Source organism: Microtus oregoni, unplaced genomic scaffold (genome assembly GCF_018167655.1).
Source record: "Microtus oregoni isolate MIOR12 unplaced genomic scaffold, Mior012 000018F_ref0000195, whole genome shotgun sequence".
NCBI classification, from domain to species: domain Eukaryota; kingdom Metazoa; phylum Chordata; class Mammalia; order Rodentia; family Cricetidae; genus Microtus; species Microtus oregoni.
In genome coordinates this window covers 1,674,417-1,695,210 of record NW_024543077.1, presented here as the reverse complement: position 1 = coordinate 1,695,210, position 20,794 = coordinate 1,674,417, and the positions used below count along the sequence as shown (strand labels likewise).

Genomic DNA, 20,794 nt, shown 5'->3' with positions numbered 1-20,794 from the left:
CCACCGCTGAGAAGAACACAGACACACTTTTAAAATGCCTCCCTTGTTCTTTATTCTCCTCCTCAACAGTTCGACACAGGGTAAAGACTGAGTTGAGATTCATGCATGGCCTGTGTGGGCCTTGGCTGCTGGGGCAGGGGGCTGAGCAGACTGAGCAGTAGACGGAAGGACAGGGGACAGTAGTGGGGAGAGGTGACCAGGGAGCCCCACCTGAGGGAAGAAGAACATGACAGAATTGGAAGGGACCTGGGGTCTGGTCAGGATGAATGGGGCGGAAGGGTCCTTGGGTTTCAAGTAGGTGAGGTTGAATCCTAGGAGGTGGGGGCGGGGCAGGGTGGAGTGGGGGGTACAGTGAGCAGGTGTTGACAGGCCAGAGACAAAGGCTGGTTGGCTAGGCTTTGGGGGTTATGACTAAGGATGTGGGATCCAGCAGGCAGGGCCTATGAGTTAGAGCTTAGAGAATGTCGAACACCTGTGTTGGACAGTGAAGCTTCTGTGGGGCTCAGATCCCCTCGACACCCCACGCAGCCACTTACTTCCTCCTTACTGAGCCACTCACACAGAGCAGAGTCAGAGCCCATGCTGGAGAGAGAACTGTGGACACTTCTACCTGCCAAAGACAGGGGCACGGATGGGTGTCCCCACCCTAGTGTAGCTGTCCAGTGCTTTGAAAAGCAGTACGGCAGCCCTTCAGAAGTTAGCGTTGTTGCCAGGGTGTGGTGGTACTGACCTGGTACACACCTGCTGGGCCCACACCTGCTGGGCCCACTAGCGAGGATGAGGCAGGAAACAGAGTTCAAGGTCGTCAGGCTGTGCCACACCTACCCTTAAAACAACAACTAAAATCCTAGCAGGTGTGGCAGGGCGAGCCTGAAATCCTAGGGATCAGAAGTTCAAGGTCACCCTCAGCTACTCGAAAATTTAAGGCTAGACTAACGTGAAACCCTGACTCAGCCGTCAAGAGCACTGTCTGCTCTTCCAGAGACTTGGGTTCCATTATCAGCACCCACTTGGTGACTCAGAGTCATCTGTAACCCCAGTTCCAGGGGCTCCAACGCCCTCTCCTGGCCTCCAAAGGCACAAGGCATGCCTGTTTGCAGACATACACGTGTGGGCAAAACATCCATGCACATAATAATAAAAACAGATGAATAAAAATGAAAGCCAAACACGTGACCGTGGGGCTGCAGTCCATGTGAGAGCATGTGCAGTCCGTGTGAGAGCGTGTGCAGTCCGTGTGAGAGCGTGTGCAGTCCGTGTGAGAGCGTGTGCAGTCCGTGTGAGAGCGTGTGAAGTCCGTGTGAGAGTGTGTGCAGTCCATGTGAGAGCGTGTGCAGTCCATGTGAGAGAGTGTGCAGTCCGTGTGAGAGCATTGCAGTCCGTGTGAGAGAGCGTGCAGTCCGTGTGAGAGCGCGTGCAGTTCGTGTGAGAGTGTGTGCAGTCCATGTGAGAGCGTGTGCAGTCCATGTGAGAGAGTGTGCAGTCCGTGTGAGAGCATTGCAGTCCGTGTGAGAGCGCGTGCAGTCCGTGTGAGAGCGCGTGCAGTCCGTGTGAGAGCGCGTGCGGTCCGTGTGAGAGCGCGTGCGGTCCCTGTGAGAGTGCGTGCGGTCCCTGTGAGAGCGTGTGCGGTCCGTGTGAGAGCGTGTGCGGTCCGTGTGAGAGCGCGTGCGGTCCGTGTGAGAGCGTGTGCGGCCCGTGTGAGAGCGTGTGCAGTCCGTGTGAGAGCGTGTGCAGTCCGTGTGAGAGCATGTGCTGGCCAGGCTAGAGATCCCAAGTCCCACTTCAAACACCAAACAAACACGGACAGGCAAACCCCCGGAGTTACTCCAGAATCACAATCCTACCTAGACGTTCCTGTGAGAGCTGAAAACTCTCATGACATCATTCCTCGCAGCAGCCAAAAAGAATGAGTGAGGGCCCAGATGCCCACTGACGGATGAAAGGATAAATAAAATCTGCATATCTGTACATGAACTATTATCCAGCCGTAAACAGGAAGAAAGCCCTGATTCACGCTGCAACACCACAACAGTATGCTTGGTGAAAGACTGCAGAAACAAAAGGCCACACGCATGATTCCATTATAGGAAACATCCATTAAGCCCAAAAAGACAGAGTGGATTAGCTGTTGCTCAGGGCAACTCCAGGAGGGATGGGACATGGCTGAGGGTGAGCACTAAGGTTCTCTTGGGCTGATGAACATGTCCTGAGGTTCACTAACAGTGACGGCTGTCAATTTAAGGATATTAAACCACTGAGTTTTATACTTTAAAGAATTATTGCTGGGTGTTGGTGGCGCACACCTTTAATCCCAGAGCTTGGGAGACAGAGGCAGGTGGATCCCTGAGTTTAAGGGCAGCCTGGTCAACAAAAACAAGTTCTAGGACGGCCTGGGCTACACAGAAAAACCTTGTCTCAAAAAAAAAAAAAAAAAAAAAAAAAAAAAAAAAAAAGCCCCAGCAAAACAGAATAACTATTTATAACTATTTAGTGTTGGGCTGTGTGCACGCAAAGCTAGTGTTCTCTACCACTCAGCCACAGCCCCCCCACCCATTTCTAAAGGGTGATTTTGATGATAGCAAAATTATATCTCAATAATTAAATATTTTCAAGATTTAGTTAGAGAAATGTCACTTCTTCCTCTTCCCTGCTCCCCCACTCAGTTCTTCGGGTCTCCCCATACTTCCCCACCTGCTGGAAGGGAATCAATCAATCTTTGTTTGCAGCTGTCTGTCCTGACTTCCTCAGCACAGGCAAGCCACGTTGTTTTTAGGCATAAAAGGTAGGGCTTTTTATTTATTGACTTTTTTGAGCCAGAGTTTCACAGCATAGCTCAGGCTGGACTTAAACTTGATGTGATTCTCCTGCCTCAGCTGGGATGATAGGGAAAGCAGCACCATATCACTGTGATGTTTGCAATGAGAACAGACCTCATAGATTCACGGATTTGAATATCTGGTCCTCGGCGCCAGAGCTGTTTGGAAGGATTAGGGAGCGTGGCTTTGCTGCAGGAGGCGTGGCTTTGTTGCGGTAGGCGGGTCACTGGGGGGTGAAGTTTCCAAAGTCTTCTCAGTACACGCAGTCTCTCTCTCTCTCTCTCTCTCTCTCTCTCTCTCTCTCTCTCCCTCCCTCCCTCCCTCCTACTTGTGCATAAGCACATAAATTCTCAGCTACTGCTCCCTCCCACACTCCCCACCATGATGGTCAGGGGCCCTAACCCTCTGAAACTGTAAGCCTCCAATAAACTCTCTAAGTTGCCTTGGTCATAGAGTCTCTTCACGGCGGTAGAAACGTAACTAAGACATCCATCTTAGACATCTTATTTTTAGCCTTTTTTTTCCTAGGACTAGAAGCCAAGGCCTGCGCATGCCAAGCAAGTTCTGTACCACTGAGCCCCATCTCTGGTCTCAGCTAGCTTCCAATATCCAGATGATATTCATACACAATATAAACAGTATTTCAGAAAAGGAAAGAATTAAGGGCAACCCAAAGGCCATTTTGTCTTCTGCACTGGCTTTTGCACGGCATCTGACTCCATGGAGTGCAAGCTGAGTTTTCCTCTTCTGTGGAGTGCCATTAGCAGCGATTCCCAAATAGAAGCCAATTGTTTCTGAAACAGAGTCTCCCTGTGTGCTCCAGTGTGGCTGACTGGGAACTCCGTGTGTGAATGTGCACGTGGAGGGAAGAGGTCAGAGCCGGGGTTCTCATCAACCGCTCTCCGCTTTACTTTCTGAGCAGGGTTTCTCACGGAACCTGGCGCTCACCTCCTCAGCTGTGCTGGCCAATGAACTCCCCCAGGGATGGGACTCCAGGCTCAAGCCATCACACACGGCTTGTTTTCTTTCTTGCTGGGAATCAGAACCGAGGTTCTCATTCTGCACAGCAAACACATTACTGACAGCGCCATCTCTCCAATCCCTGACTGATCTTCCGATCTTCCTGCCTGATCTCCTAAGGGCTGAAATCACAGAGGTGCACCATCTCACCCAGCCCAACTACAACTTCTGCCAAAAATGTGTTTATTCCAGTTTCAAAAGTCCTCATAGTCTTCAACAGACCCAACAGTGTCCAACAGTCTACGATCTCTTCTGAGGTTTGAGGTTGTCATTTAACTGGTAGGCTCTGTACAACAACAACAACAACAATAAAAGTCATGTGTTTCTAACATACAAAGGCACAGGGTATAATTTCCATTCCAAAGGGGAGGAATGGAGGATAGCAAAAAAAAAAAAAAATCAGAACAAAGCAGAACCAAAACCCAGCAAAACCCAGCAGGGCAAATACCAAAACCCACAGCTCCATGTCTGGTTTCTGGGGCTTGTGATGGGGCCATCTGGGCTTGGGTGGGCTGCCTCTCTAGTTCTGCTACAACACACATAGCCTCTCTCTTGGGTTGGCTTGTTCATGTTAGGCCTGCAGCTTTCCTTGGCAGATGTCCCATGGTCCTGGCAGCTCCACTATTCTAGGTCTTCCTTGCAGCTTAAACATCACATTCCCAGCCTCATTCCAGACATTCTTAGGACCTCCGAGCAGAGAAACTGCGACACATTGTCTGGTCCCAGTGACCTTCTGGAGCCTTGGTGCAAACCTCCATGACCTCCTCATTCTTCTTACAGTTGTCAAGCCTGAAACTCTGGTACCATGTGGACAACTGCGCCAAGCTCTGCTTTCAGCCCAGAATGTAGCTTTATCCCCTTAGACCAAATCTGTGGGAGCCTCTGTACGTCTTGGTGACTGAATCTTAGAAAATACTTTCTTAGACGGTTCAGTTTTTGTTGCTTTGTCTATTTCTTTTTAGTCGAGAGCCCCTTGATGGCTAATCTTATCACCTTAACATACCTGGGAAGAGGAAGCAGCAACTAAGGAATTGATTCCATCAGATTCATCTCTGGGTATCAGCCTACCCAACTACGTGTGGTCCTTAGGCACATGGTCCCGCATTGTGTAAGAAAGTCAGCTGAGGGTTAGGTATGGGTGCTGTCCACACCTTTAATCCCAGCACTTGGGAGGCAGAGGCAGGTGATTCTCTGTGAGTTTGAAGCCAGCCTGGTTTACAGAGCAGGCTCCAGGACAGCAGAAACCCTGTCTCAATAACAAAAACAAACAAACAAACAAATAGAAAGTTAGTGATCAGGAAACAGGGAACACGGTAAGCAATATTCATCCATGGTCTTTTTTTTTTATAATTTATTTATTTACTATGTATACAATATTCTGTCTGTATGCCTGAAGGCCAGAAGAGGGCGCCAGACCTCTTTACAGATGGTTGTGAGCCACCATGTGGTTGCTGGGAACTGAACTCAGGACCTTTGGAAGAGCAGGCAATGCTCTTAACTACTGAGCCATCTCTCCAGCCCCCTTCATCCATGGTCTTAACTGCAGTCCCTGCCTCTAGGTTCCTGCCCTGATTTCCATTAGTGATGAATGTGGCCTAGAAATATAAGATGAAATAAACCCTTTCCACTCCAAGCAAGGAAGCAAACTAACACACCCTTCTTCAGCATTCCCAGTTCAGGTTCCGTCTTTTAAAACAAATTTTATTTTCTTAAGATGAAGCTTCCAGTGGCTGAGGTCTTACCCTCAGGGTACCCCCCCTCTCTCTGTCTCTCTGTCTCTCTCTCTCTCTCTCTCTCTCTCTCTGTCTCTCTGTCTCTCTCTCTCTCTCTCTGTCTCTCTGTCTGTCTCTCTCTCTCTCTGTCTCTCTCTCTCTCTCTCTCTCTCTCCCCAGGGCACAGCACTGGGTTTTCTCTTTAATGGAGGAATCCCTTCAACAGCTGCTCTTGCATCTGTCTGGCCCACAACTGTAAGCTCCCTCCTTCCCCCACTAAACTACACATTTTCATATCTTTCCGCCTCTCTTGTTCCTCCTCTTGCTGTAGACCTGGATAAGGGCAGTGAGCAGCCCCCATGATGGGGCCCGACCACTTGTGTCTCGTCTTAGAAGTTCTTCTAGCAAACAATTAGTCCATTCTTCTTTCAGTTTGGCTTCACTTGGCTTTTAGAACACGGGAGAATGCACCAGAGTCTTCGTTGGAATGTAACACAAATGACTTCTAGCCCAGTTCCCAATGGAGTCTTTGTTTTGCTCTGAAACCTCATGAGTTGGGCCTCAAATATACACACACGGCCGGGCGGTGGTGGTTCACGCCTTTAATCCCAGCACTTGGGAGGCAGAGGCAGGCGGATCTCTGTGAGTTCGAGACCAGCCTGGTCTACAAGATCTAGTTCCAGGACAGGCTCCAAAACCACAGAGAAACCCTGTCTCGAAAAAAAAACAAAAACAAAAAAAAAACAAAAAAAAAAAACAAATATACACACACTTCCTTGCCTTGGCCTTCTTGTCCTCCACACTCCGTCAGGATGTCCGTTTGAACGCTGTTTACAACTTTCTAGGAGATTCTCTAATGCGTAGTCCCAAGTTCTTCCACATTCCTCCTGCAAACCAATTCCAATGACCTAAGACCCTCCCCGAATCAGGTTTATTATAATAAAAACCCTACTCATGATATCAATTTTCTGTTTTAGTGACTTTTATTGTTGCTACAGCAAGCTGTTGTTTAGAAAAGGCTTGTTTTAACTTACGGTTTGAGAAAGGACACAGTTCACCAAGGAGAGAAGGGATGGTGGCAGGGACACCAGGTAGCTAGTTGCCCTGAGTTCAGAGTTAGGAAGCACAGAGTGAGCAGCAAGTGGAGCTGGGCTGTATCATCTCAAGGCCTTCTCCAAGGGACTTACTTTCTCCTATGAGGTTTCACCTTGTGAAATTTCTACAGCTTTCCCAAAGAGCTGGACACCAAGTGTTCAAACACATGAGCCTATGGGGACACTTCCCATTCAAACACAACACCTGCAGTCCCAGGACTCGGTAGACTGAGCCGGGAGAATCATTTGACTCTGGAATTCAAGGCCAGCCAAACTGACTAGGAAGGAAGGGAGGGAGAAAAGGAGAAAGGGAGGGAGGAAGGTAAGGAGGGAGAGAGGGAGAAAAAAGGATCATTATGAGTTTCACCTAGGAAACACTATAACACTACTACACAGAGGAACACTAATGGTGAGGTTCCTGACCCTTGCAGAGACCATTCTGTTCCAAGGCTTTGGTGAAGGGTGTGGATCTCTGCAGAGCTAGGTAAAATGGGCTGGGATCTAAAGATTTTGACAAACAGAAGGGACAGGGCTATCCCAGGAAGGAATGAGTCCCCAGTAGCAAGGGGATTCAAGCAGAGGTTAGCCAGCAGGTCAAGGGGCCTACAGAGATGCCTTTCCAAAAAAGCCAGGAAAAGAGGAGGAGGAGGAGGAGGAGGAGGAGGAGGAGGAGGAGGAGGAGGAGGAAAGATCCAGCACAAGAATAGAAAGAATCAGCATGGCTCTGGAGGTCTGGATCCCAATTCTGCTGTTTACTAATTTTGTGACCTGGGGTACCTCCCTGGGGTTTAGTCTGTCACTGGCTAAGTGGGGCTAATAACTGTGAGAATTTAATGGGAAAACACCTACCCTTCAGGCTCTTTAATGGCACCATTAGATGACTAAGCTTATAAAAACCAATTGGCAGGGGTTCTGGGGCCAACGCATGGGCAAAGAGGCATCATCCACCCCACAGAAACCTTGTTGGGCGGCCGGGCTCTTCCTGGCATGTCTTGATCTCCTGCTCCCCAGAGATCAGAGCCACAGGTCCCTCCGTCAGGCTGTGGAGGGACTGTCTCTCTAGGTTTCTTGTCTCACCTCTCAGGAAAGTGGAAGCTGCCAGAGGTGGGCTCTGAGACAGGCCTCCCCGTCTAAGACACACTCTAAGGGGTCTGGGATGCTAATCAGACACCTTACAGAGTATGCTTTACAAAATGAGGAGGCTGAGCAAGATGGCAGTAACCCAAGGACCACCAGAAGGACTCCCTCCACAGCTGCCCGGTGGGTGCTGGTTCTATGCAGGTTCTCTTGCCCAAGGCCACACAGCTAAGGAGACAAGACAGAGACCATGAACATGACAGCGCGGTGTGAATGGACATTACACATCCCATTTTAGAGTAAGAAACCCAGGCTCGGTGTGTTCCATGCAGAAGGCCATGCAGAAAGAGCCCAAAATCTGGTCACATCCAGCGCAGATAAGCACAGGGGACAGGATGAGGTCAGCTTTCCTTAACTGACTGGGACCCTCTGGGCACCCCACCAGGACCTATATTCCTCTTCTCCGGTCAAAATCTTGGGAATGGGTGTGGAGATACAGATGGAAAGGGAGGGGGTGTTCGTCTCATGGGTCCTCCCATTCCCAGCTGTCCTGCCTAGGCCCTGATGTAGTCTGTATGAATTGCATATCCCAAGTCAGTCACCATCTTCTGCCAGCACTTGGTAGGGCATGCAGATCCGCCAGGGCCAACGCCACACTGGGCAGCCAGCTCCCCGTGATGCTCTCCTACCGCGGACAGCACTGGCATGGGAAGGAGGGAGTGCTGGGGCCAGGGCCACCCTCTTACTTCCTAACCTCTGGAGACGCAGCCTCACCGGTTCGCATGCGCATTCAGCTGCTCGTCCTGGCTCCCCCCCCCCCCCCCCATCCCTCCCCGGGACCACGCCTCTGCCTCCAATGGGCGGAGGCTTAGAGGCTGGGCGGGACGGAACGAAGCCCTGGGGTCCAAGCTCCAGCGCCCAAGCTCCAGCCCCAGCCCGCCCGCCTCCGGGACAGCAACTCCCCGCCTAGTCCCAGGCTGCAGCGCGGGCTGGTCCAGCCTCCGCTCCGGTGCCCGTGCTGTGACCTGCATCCCGGGAGTCCGGCTCCAGCTGCGGCTACGCGGCAGGTAGGAGGCGCTGCGCGGAGGGAGGCGTGTGCGAGCGCGTGTGTTAGTGTGCGTTTGGATGTGTGTGGTGTGTGTGTGTCTGTGTGCAGGTGCAGGGAGGACCCGTGCTAGCACGAATCGGAATAGGGGCTGCACATCCCGCGGATTCAGGGCTGGGAGGTGAGCGCTGGCCTGCAGGCCTAGGAGGCGGAGCACCCCTACACACACCCCGAAGATCCGCCCGGACTCAGCCCCACCTCCACCCACAGCAGCCCTGGGTGAGGGGCATCCCTTGCCTCCACCTGGGTATTCCGTTGCTGTGCTTCTAGTGCAGAGGCGCTGGTGTGTGCTTAGCATCGGGCTCAACTCTTTCTAATCTTCCTTACAAGTCCCCTTTCCTGTCCCCACCTCTGTCCCCCTCACCCCAGTCACCTTCCAACCTTTCTAAGTGCCTCCATCCTACAGCTTGGAGAAGGGCGTGAGGCCAAAGACCCCGTGCGCCCCTTCTTGGTCATGGTCCGCAGGTTGAATGGGGTCCTTTTCCCTGACTTTAGGGCTGGATGTGTGGTACTGGGAGCAGGACAGGTCTGGCGGAGACTGGCTCCCCACCCCCACCCCTCAGGATTAGGGGTGTAGGAAAGGCCTTCTTCCTAGGGAGCTCAGAGGTGGAGTATATATCAGTATAGATCGTTAACAGGTGCTGCATGTCCAGCTCTGCTCTTAGCCTGCCCTGTGATAAGATTCAACTCCAGACTTCACACAGATGAGTCCCAGCCGCAGTAGGGAAGCCAGTCCCCCTCTAAGCCTTAGAGGCTAAGGTGACCCAGCCAGAACTGGCACCCAGGTCCCTAAGGCACAAGCTATGATCTTCTCTCTGTGCCAGAGGGTGGAGCAATCAGCCAGTGCTGAGGGCAGCTAAGTGTTCAGGGAGCCGGGGAGACCTTCCTGGGAAGCTGTGCCTTGGCAAGGGAGGGGAGACTAAGACCTCCCATGATTCCTTCTGGTTCTCGCTACAGGCTTAGTGTCCAGGGTGGAGTTGAAGAAGACCAGGCGTGGGGTATGGTAGGCCCAATGGTTGCTGCCGCTGCCACAGGCTGGGTCAGAGCTGAAGCCTGGGTGGAGTCCGCCCTGAGAGGCTTCTCTTCCCTTTGAGAGGCTGGTAGGCCAGCAGATAAGCCCCTAACTCGAGTCCTGAGGATAAGGCAGAGTCAATACCAGGTGGGGCCATCCTGGCCTGGGAACCAATAGGTTCATCTACACAGGGACTGGGGAAAGTTCAGCAAGGTGAAGAAAGTCTTATAGTCAAAACCGTGAAACAGACCACAAGCAAAGCACACAAAGATGAGAGGCTGCATGCCGGTCTGGAAGGGGGGTGTGTCTGACAAGGGCCTGCTCTGCTACTCTGGGGGAGAGGCTACTGGGGAGGTTCCAGCAGGGAGGGGCCCCACTTCCTCTCTCTTCTCCTCAGCACCTCACCCGGGTGTGACAGGAGAGGAGTGGGAGGTCCAGGGGGACCCTTACAGACCTCGCTGCTGTGTAGAAGCAGGTGGCTGCCTCCGGGATGTGGCCCAATGAGGTGGGGCTTGGACGCTGCTGGCGGGAAACCTGTGGCTTTCGGTGGCACACCTGTGTGTGTTTCGGAGGCCTCTGCCGTGTTCACCTACCCCGCTTTCCCCGATAGCTCTTGGGATGACACCGAGATCCCATCCAGCAAAAGGAGGTCTTTCTTGGCGCCCCACAGTGCTAGCGGACTACCCTCCACCACCCTCTTGCCTGAAGGACCTGTCTTCTTCGTCCTCGAGACTGGATCCTTGTCTTCCTGCTTGCCTATGCCCTTAAAGCAGAGAGCTGTCTTTGCCTGTGGCTCAGTTTCCCCTCGTGAGGCTAAATGCTGCCTTGTCACAGAGACTTAGGGATGCTGCTGCTGACGTTAGCTCTGGTCACTCTGTACTTTACTATAAGGTGTTCGGTAGCCAGTTGGCAGCCATTGTCGGTGAGGAAACAAAGAGGTGGACAGCAGTGGTTTTTTTCCACTCTTGACTTTAGCGAGTGAGAGGACCTGCTGATCACCGTAAGGCCCCTGCTTACTGTTCTCTATCAGACTGGCCGAGTCCTCTGGCCTCTCCACATCTCCCTTATCCCCAGGGAGAAGCAGGGGTAGAGCAGCTGAGGGGCACCCTACATATGTCTTCCAAAGACTCCTGGGTATGAACCGTGGAGCTGTCCCCAGTTACAGACAGCGGGCCTGTCACTCCTTCCCCAGTAGCCCTGTAGGTTGGGCGGCCACCAGCAGGCTATCTGTAGCTAGTCCTGTCCATTGAGCCTTCCTCTGCCTTATCTCTCAGTGCCTGTGGGGCCCCTTCCAACTACCCAGGTCCTCCAGACAGCCTCTCTGCCCTGTCGTTTCTTGCTTTCTTACAGTTCCCTAAGGTCCCCAGGCTTGGCCTTCAAGGCCCCCACCTCTGTAGCGTGGTCTCTGGGCTGTGGTGCCACCCTGGGGTTACCTCAGAGCTGGCGGAACTGCTAGCTTCCTTTCAGCCTTAGACCCCGTCTTTCCTTGCTCACTAAAGGCAAAACGGGCCGCACGCCTTTGGGGTACCAACCTGAACTTCACGAAGTCCATATTTGAGCTCAGGTGTGAGTTTGTAGAATGTTTGCTGCCCAGTAAGGGTTGAGTTATCATGTCCTGTTGTCATTGCTTGAGACCCCAGACTTCCCAGAGCTGGTTGAGAGACTAGGGTCACCACAGACTCTGTGGTCTTGTGTCTCTGTGGAGCGTGTGGTCAGGCACAGAAGGTGCCAGTGGCCAGAAGAGACCAGGCTTATTCATGGGTACTAGGGTATCCATCTCGGCCAGGCGTACACAGGTGTGGTCAGGGGTACACAGGTGTGGTCAGGCGTACACAGGTGTGGGAGAGTCTGTTCATGTCTGCTCTGGTACCCTCTGACCCCTGCTGGGTGACCTGCCAGTCAGCCTGAGGTAGGGACTCCATGACTTCTCACTAGTAACGGTAACAGGGAACTTCATGGTACGTTGGGGGGCAGTTGGAGCTGTAATGTCGCCCTTCTGGAGCAGTAGGGAACACTTAGGCTCCATCACTCACTCACCCTGTCCCCTGGGCCTCAGAAATGTTCTTCCTCATCTTCGCTGAACCCAAAATGCCAGAAAGTCAGTGGCTTAAAACTGTGGATTTTTTCCACTGTCCTCGGATGTCAGAGGTGAGTCGTATGGGACGAACACCCAGCCTAGAGCCTTCTGGGGGGGGGCTCCAGGGGAGAGTCTGGGCCTTGCCTCCTCCAGCTGCTGGCATTCCTTGTGACTGAGTCACCCCAGTTTCTGCTCCTCTCTGTTTTCATTTTCCTCTTCTGCCCTCAAACCTCCCCCCGGGCCTCCCTATCCTCCTGCTTTTATTTAAGTTTTATGTTGTTTATCTCTGTGTGCCCATGAGGTTTGTGTCTGTCTATACACATGCCGTGGCTGGTGAGTGGCGGTCAGAGGGACAGTGTGTGTGGTTGTTTTATGCCATCTGTCTTTTCGTGTGTGGCAGGGATGAGCTCTCGAAATCGGAGGTGGGCAGCGAGTGCCTTTACCTGGTGAATGGCTCATTGGCCGCTCCCTCCCTGGTTTTTTAAGCCAAAGTCTTCTGTAGATCAGAATAACCTAGACCATGCCTCTGCCTCCAGAGTGTTAGGGACACCAGCGTGTGCTGCCACATTTGGCTTCATCCATCCATCCATCCATCCATCCATCCATTCATTGTGGCCAGCGGTGAGGGAGGACCCCAGAGCCTTGTACATACTTGGCAGGCACTCTGCCACTGAGCCACATGCCCAGCCCTGCGTCTCACTTGCTTGCTATTACCGTTAGGACGCATCCAGGATGCTCTCCCTGTCCATCTGAAAACTTTTAGTGCTACATGAGGCCCACAGGGTTTAAGGATTCCCATATGGATAGCTTGGGAGCCATTATCAGCCCAGGAAAGAAACTTTTGCAGACCACCGCCCCCCTCCACCATCCCCACACCCAGCTCTCTGGTTCCCCTAGTCAAGGTCCTGGATATCTCATGAGATCACCCTCAGTGTGTCCTCTGCCTGCTTCCTTCCTTTCAGGCAGGCCCGGGGCTACTTTATCTCTGGCCCCAGTGCCCAGCCTGAGTCCACGGAAGCCAGGACTTCATGACATTAGGAGAGAGGTCTGTGTCCCCAGGTCCCTGCGGTCACCCCAGTGACTGGATCCCATTCTCTAGGATGCAGGTCCCTGGACCCTCATGGGCACCTTTTAAGAGACAAGTGAGGTGGGCGTGGTGGCTTTAACTCTAGCCCTTGGGGTGGGCAGTGGGGGCTGGGCAGTGGAGGGCAGAGGCAGCCCGATCTCTGTGCTCTATATAATCAGTTCTGTCCTAGGCTATGTAGTTCAGACTACGTAGCGAGACTCTGAAAAATAAATAAATAAGAAAATAAAGACAGAGGCGGGTGAGAATACTCCAGGTGGGAATAGGTCTAAGGGTGAGGAGTCAGATTGGGCTTTGGTTCCCAGAAGTGAACTGCTTGGCCCTTCCAGGCCCCGGGCATTTCAGGCCCAGCTTTATATCCGGAGGTTCAGTTTGTCTCCACCTGGGCATGGAGAGGGGGCACTGGCATCCAAGGCTGCTATGGGCAAGAACTGCACTCAGTTCAGGGCTGTGCTCAGGGTCTGGACATGTCACCAACATGTCACCCAGTCTGCCGTCCTAGGAGGCAGTGTCCCCCAGGAAGGAGCCCAGAGCACTGTGCCCTGTGGGCCGTGGCCTGCTTTCCGTCCCCACAGCCAGCACCATGCCCTGACAGTCTCTTCTCTCCAGTGCGGCCGGGTCTCCTGGCCTGAGTCTTGTGTGTGCCTCTTTGTCCCTTCTGCCCCTTTTTAAGTCACTCTCAGGGTTTGGTTGCTCCTACTTCCTCCTTCTTCCCTTCCCCTCCCCCACACCCCGTCCTCCAGCCTGCCCTAACTGGTTTCTCCATCCTCCTCCCCCTTGCCCTCCCACCTCTCTGAAGCCCTCCTCTTTCCCAGAGCAGGCTCGTTGGCACTCCTGAGGTCTCTCCCCCCCCCCCCCGCCCCCCTCACCATCTGACCTCTGGAGCACAACTTTTTCTGACTCTTGCTTCCCCCTTGGCCAGACACAGGGCAGGTGTAGGGGTGGGACCCTGGGGAAGAGGTAATGGGCAGAACCCAGCTCTGACATAGGACAGGCTCCTGCCTCTGCCCTCTGGGCAGGGGAAATAAGTTCAGTCTGTTTCTAAAGCTGGAACTTGAGTTGAGAAAGGGTACCTCAATTTCTCCACCTAAGAAATGGGTACCATTACTCATTGGGTTTTAAACCCTCAGTTTTATAAGGAGGTGGCCTTAGGGTCATAGCCTGCCCATGCAAAAAACAGGGGTGGGGGGAGCAGGGGAGATGACTGTCCTGGTGACAGATCTATCAGGTTGGAAATCAAAGCAGTCTCTACCCCACCATCCTTGGTAAGAACCTGTAATCCAGAGAGGGCAGAAGCTTGCCTGGGGTCTCATGACGAGATCAAGCCTCCTTTTATTAGATTGTCTCTCCTGTCAGGGAGTGAGTGGCACCTGTGTCCTGGGCCTGAGCATCCTGTCCCCGCCCCACCTTGGTAGGATACACTCTGCTGCTGGGAATACAGGCTGCTTCTGCCGCACCCCTGTCCCATTCCCGTCTCGGTGTCAACTCTACAGCATGTGGTGCTGGGCCGTGAGGGTGTGGAAGGACCCCCTGCCCTTTGCTGCCCAGGCTTTGAGAACTCAAACTGTGGCAAGTTAGTCGCCAATGCAGAGCCCATGCAGGAAGCCTCTTCCTGTCACTGCCATCGGCCCGCAGGAACCCAGGGACTGAAGGACTCTTCCCCCAACCCCACCCATCCCAGCAGCCTTCTGGTTCCAGAGGCCTCCCAGCTCCTGCGTGTTTATGCCACCTTCAGCAGGACCTAAGTCCCAAACGAGGAACAGCTGTGGGGTCAGGCCTATGACTCAGGCCACACAGACAGAGCCAAGAGAGAACTGGTTTCTCACTCTGCATGTATGTGGAGGTGTCCAAGTTCCCCGACCTCCGTCCCTTAGGGCCAGCTCAGACTCTGTGATCCATACGCCTGGCCCTGCCCTGTGTGGCCTTGGTGGCAGGGGAACAGGGATACCACCTGGCTGTTGGTGTGTCAGAAGCTCACTGTGGAGGGGGGATTGGACACCAACAGAAACGATAAGGGGAAGGGAAGGAGAAAGACAGGATTTCCCAGTATGGGTGCCAGCCTGCCTGGCGTTGGCCGGGTGACTCATTTGGGCCTGGCCGCCTCAGCTGCACAGCCAGAAGCTGGGAGCCTGGAACCCTGGGTGGCCTGAGCCCAGCTTTCCCCATCCATCTGCCTTCCTTCGTCTGGAGAGAGAGAGAGAGAGAGAGAGAGAGAGAGAGAGAGAGAGAGAGAGAGAGAGCGCTGGAGGCCTGGGCTACAGCTTTGGAGGGACATAGAATATAATTAAAGCCTCCGCATCCTCACACATGCTAGTCCCACACTCTAACATGGAGACACACACCACCATGCTTCATGCGAAAGAGTAACCAGCATTCTCCCTACCCTGCAACCTTCCCTGCTCCTGGGAGCACTGACCACAGTGTGTGCTACTGCCTGCCCCTGCCCTGCGTGTGCCCAGAGCACTGACTACAGTCTTTCTGCCACCTGGGCTCCTCTTTACCTGTACTGCCTGGAGTGTTAGCAGTTCTGAGTATACCCGACTGGAGAGCAAAAATAGTGCCATAGTTTGGGTCTGAACTGTACCCCCAACCCCCCAGCGAGGTGCTGTTGACCACTGAGGAGCCCTGTGGAGCCCCTATTTCTTCCTCCTGCTTTCACTCCCAGCCACTATGGGTTGTGAGGTTCTGACTCACCTCGAGGTCCCCAGCGTTGCCTCCAGCCCCACGCTGGAGGCCGGAATGTAATGGGTTCGCCCATTGCTTGCTGGAACCACAAGCTGAGTCATGTCACCCTTGTCTCTCTGGGAGTTGGTTATCTCTGGTGTTTATCACAGTCACAGAAAACTGATTGACACAGTCCTCATTAGAGGTGAGTTACAGCTGCTTTTAAAAAATTCATTAATATTGTTTTGTTATTATTAGTGTGTGGGAAGGGGGGGTCATGTCCCAGCAGGCATGTGGAGGCCAGAGGACTACTGTGAAGTCAGTTCTCTCTCCCTCCCTCCCTCCCTCCCTCCTTCCCTCCCTCCTTCCCTCCCTCCCTCCCTTCCTTTATGTGGGTTCTGGCTGTTGAACTGAGGCTGTCAGGCTGTACAGCAAGGCTCTTCACCCTGAGCTATCTCACTGGCCCATGTTTGGGCTTTTTCAGACAAGACCTTATGTAGCCCAGGCTAGTCTTGAATTTCCTATGCAGTAGAGTCTGGCCTTAAACTCCTGATCCTCCTGCCTCTAATTTCCTAGTGTTGAGATTGCAGGCTACACAGCACCGTGCCCACTTCTCACACCCCGGGAGCCACACTAAGTGGGCACCGTGCCAACAGAGCAGCACCCCACTCCCTAGTCCACAGTTCCATTCATCTGCTGCTGACATTCAGGTTGTTCCCATATCTGTGGTGAATTCGGCTGTAGTGACCATGGCCTGCGGCCATCTCTTCAGCATGCTGACTTCATTTCCTCAGGATACGGCCCCAGGAGTGGTATTGCTGGCCGAGGCTAGTTCTATTTTAGATTGTTTTGTAAGTGTGACAGGGCTATAGTATATAGCCAAGGCTTGCCTAGAACCCACGGTCTTCCTGCCTTGACCTCCCCATGCTAGGATAGCCAAGGCTTGCCCAGAACCCACAGTCTTCCTGCCTTGACCTCCCCATGCTAGGATAGCCAAGTCTTGCCTAGAACCCACAGTCTTCCTGCCTTGACCGCCCCATGCTAGGAGAGCCGAGGCTTTGCCAGAACCCATGGTCTTCCTGCCTTGACCTCCCCATGCTAGGATAGCCGAGGCTTGCCCAGAACCCACGGTCTTCCTGCCTTGACCTCCCCCTGCTAGGAGAGCCGAAGCTAGCCTAGAACCCATGGTCTTCCTGCCTTGACCTCCCTGATGCTAGGATAGCCGAGGTTTGCCCAGAACCCACGGTCTTCCTGCCTTGACCTCCCCATGCTAGGAGAGCCGAAGCTAGCCTAGAACCCACGGTCTTCCTGCCTTGACCGCCCCATGCTAGGATAGCCGAGGCTTACCCAGAACCCATGGTCTTCCTGCCTTGACCTCCCCATGCTAGGAGAGCCGAAGCTAGCCTAGAACCCACGGTCTTCCTGCCTTGACCTCCCTGATGCTAGGATAGCCGAGCTTGCCCAGAACCCATGGTCTTCCTGCCTTGACCTCCCTGATGCTAGGAGAGCCGAGGCTTGCCCAGAACCCACGGTCTTCCTGCCTTGACCTCCCCATGCTAGGATAGCCGAGGCTTGCCCAGAACCCACGGTCTTCCTGCCTTGACCTCCCCATGCTAGGATAGCCAAGGCTTGCCCAGAACCCACGGTCTTCCTGCCTTGACCTCCCCATGCTAGGATAGCCGAGGCTTGCCCAGAACCCACGGTCTTCCTGCCTTGACCTCCCTGATGCTAGGAGAGCCGAGGCTTACCCAGAACCCACTGTCTTCCTGCCTTGACCTCCCTGATGCTAGGAGAGCCGAGGCTTGCCCAGAACCCACGGTCTTCCTGCCTTGACCGCCCCATGCTAGGACGCTAGGTGCATACGTGTTTGCTGCTGTCTGCAGACGCTGCACAAGTCACCCACTTTGTCTCATTCTCGAGGACTCTCCCAGGTGTGAGAGAGCACATCTTTTTGTTTTGATTTTCTATTTCCTCGTGGCTACTGATGTTGAACCGCTGTTGCGTCCCCGATGACTGTTCATGTTTCTTTTTCTGAGAAACACCTCTTTAGGTCATTTGCCTGTTTTCCAGCCAAGCTTCTGCTCTGTGGCCACAGGGCTGCCCGAGTTCCTTATTGTGTTAGAGAATTAGTCTCTTATCTGAAGTGGGCTTTGGTTCTGTGGGCGCTCTGCGCTCCGTGGACCACTTCCTGCGTGTGGAAGCTTTTTAGTTTGATGTCAGGCTGTTTGTCTAGGTTTGCCTTTGTTTCCTGTACTTATGGGTTCATAGCTGAAAAATAAGTGCCCAGGCTAAAGCCATGGGGTTTCCCATTGCCTCTGACAGTTTGACAGTTTCTGGTATTTGTGTTTGAGCTGGGTTTTGCGTATGTGAAGTTAGGGTATAATTAATTCTGTTGCATATGGGTTTCCCCTGTTCTCACCCCCTTGACTGGAGTCTAGACCCTTTTCCCAGGGGTGGTGTGGAACCTTTGCTGAAAGTCAAAGAACTGTAAACAAGTATATAATCGTCTCACGCCCCAGTGCCATGCTGTTTGGATGGTCATGTGTGTATGTGTGTGTTTGTATGTAATCCAACACAAGCTGGAGTCAATGCCTCTGTAAGATCTGACTATAGGGCACTTTCTTAGTGATTGATGTGGGAGGGCCCAGTCCACTGTGCGTGGGGCCGTCCCTGAGCTGGTGGTCCTGGGTTCTATAAGAAAACAGGCTGAGGAAGCCATGACGAGCAAGCCAGTTAGCAGCTCTCCACCACGGCCTCTGTAACAGTTCCCGTCTCCAGGTTTCCTGCAGTCTTTAGTTCCTATCCTGACTTCAGTGATGAACAGCAATGTGAGAGCATAAGCCAAATAAACCCTTTCCTCCCCAGCTTGGTTTTGGTCATGGTGTTTTGTCATAGCAATGGAAACCCTAACTAAGACAACACACACACATACACACACACACATTTGGACTGGATCTCATGTAGCTGAGGCTAGCCCTAAACTCCTAGTCCTGCTGCCTCTATTTCACAGGAATGCCCCTCGCACCACCTTAATTCTAGGAGTGGGGAATATTTGTTTATTTATTTATTCATTTATTGTAATACAATCCTGTGTAGCACATTTGCTTCATTTTCTGGGTAGGCAAGGATGACCTTTAATTCCTGATCCTCCCCTCTCTGTCCTGAGAGCTGGGATTATAGGCATGGACCAACACACTGGGTTTATGTGGTGCTAAGGGCAGGGCCCAGGGTATTGCACAGGCTAGACCAGCACTTTACCCACTAAACTGTGTTCCTGGCCCCTGTAGTATTTTTTTTCTACCAACAATTTGACATCTCTAACTTTGTCTTTTTTGCTCAGAATTGCTTAAGCTATTCAAGGATCTTTTGTGGTTCCCTATGAGTTTTAGGGTTTCTCTTTCTGTGAGGAGCGTCTTCAGAATTATGCTGAATGGGATTGTAGGATAGTATCTGCTTTGACATTATTTATTTCAGTGCTTAGCGTGGAGTATCTTGCCATTTATTTGTGTCTTCCTTCATCTTTCTCGATGTGTTACAGTTTTGTGTGAAGGGTTTTCACCTCCCTGTTCACATTTATTCTTTTTTTTTTTTTTTTTTTTGGTTTTTCTAGACAGGGTTTCTCTGTAGCTTTTGGAGCCTGGAACTAGCTCTTGTAGACCAGGCTGGCCTCGAACTCACAGAGATCCGCCTGCCTCTGCCTCCAGAGTGCTGGGATTAAAGGCGTGCACCACCACCACCTGGCTTCACATTTATTCCTAAGTATTTTACTTTGTTTTCTTTCTGTAGCTGCTATGGATGGGATGGGATGGGATGGGATTCTCTCAGTTTCATTTTTGGGTAGTTTGTTGTTAGCACAGAAACACAGCTGAGTTCTGCTGTTACCCATCTCTTTTTATGTTCCTTATTTATTATTTAGTTTTGAACATTACTGTTGTATCTGATTTGTTGGGGATTTATCACTAAAGGATGCTAAGTGTTCTCAAATATTTTCTTTACTTCTGACAAGAGGATTGTGCAGTGTGTCCCCTATGCTCCTGACTCCAGGTTTTTCTTGTTCTTTTTCTTTTCTTTCCTTTCCTTTTATTTTCTTTTCTTTGTGTTTCTTTGTGTAGCCCTGGCCCATCTGGAACTCTCTCTTGTAGACCAGGCTGGGCTCAGATTCACAGAGCAATGCCTGCCTCTCCCTCCCAAGTTCTAGGATTAAAGGCGTGTACCCCCACCGCCCAGCAGAACTCCAGGTTTTCTGTGCTTGCGTTCCTTAGGAACCTCTGGTCTGTGACTTTTTCTTTTTTATGTATGTGTATGTCTGTGGGTATGTGCACACTAGTGCAATGCATGAAGGGACCAGAAGAGGGCATCAGATCCCTGGAGCTGAAGTTATAGGTGATGTGAACCCCCATGTGGGTGCTGGGAACAGAACTCAGGTCCTTGAGAGAGCGGAAGGTGCCCTTGTCCTGTGCACCTCCTCTTCAGCTCCCCTGTAACTTTCCGTTCTGACTTTGGTATCAGGGTGATCTGGCTCTGCTTTTTAAATTGATCTAATGAAGTCATGTAGGAAGCCCTGTTGTTTAATGCTATGCCCATGAGCTCCATCTGTGGGGCTGTGTATAACCGGGAGTTCATTTTCTATTATTCTAACAGACAACAACAAAGCCCTCTCACACAGTCCTTTACAGACAGTCCTTGAGTAGTTTCTAATATTCCACATACCAGATTTTAACGGAGTTTGACATGTCTGGGATTCCCGCACTTGGGCAGTAGGAGGAAGGGGGTCAGGAGTTGAAGGTCTTTTTTAAAAAGCCTTCAACAGAAATCTGTGCAAACATTCTTGTGTTTCTGTGGGACAGCCTCCATGTCTCGGTGAACTAACTAGACGATGGAATATGTGTTGCTCGTACTCAGGGGGACAAAGCAGCTCTGCAGAGTCACTGTGTGGTTGTCCACCCTGCTGGGTGTCAGAGCTCCTCTTGTGCTTTCCTTGTTTGGTTTCTGACGACGGAACCCAGGGCTTCACTTGTGCTAGTCCATCACTGTGCTGCCGAGCCTTGCACCCAGCCTGTGCTTGGGTCGCGTGTGAGCTGTCGGGTCGCGTGTGAGCTGTCGGGTCGTGAGTGAGCTGTCGGGTCGCGTGTG

General features: G+C 52.3%; 1 protein-coding gene across 1 annotated transcript in view; it reads left to right on the top strand.

Annotated features, from left to right (window-relative positions):
• The first annotated feature begins 8,598 nt into the window (after positions 1–8,598).
• LOC121459045 (calpain-5) overlaps positions 8,599–20,794 on the top strand; it is a 53,169-nt gene continuing 40,973 nt past the window's right edge. Inside the window, exon 1 of the mRNA XM_041668546.1 lies at positions 8,599–8,786. The gene's annotated coding sequence lies outside the window, so the exon portion shown is untranslated. The remainder of the gene's footprint in view (positions 8,787–20,794) is intronic.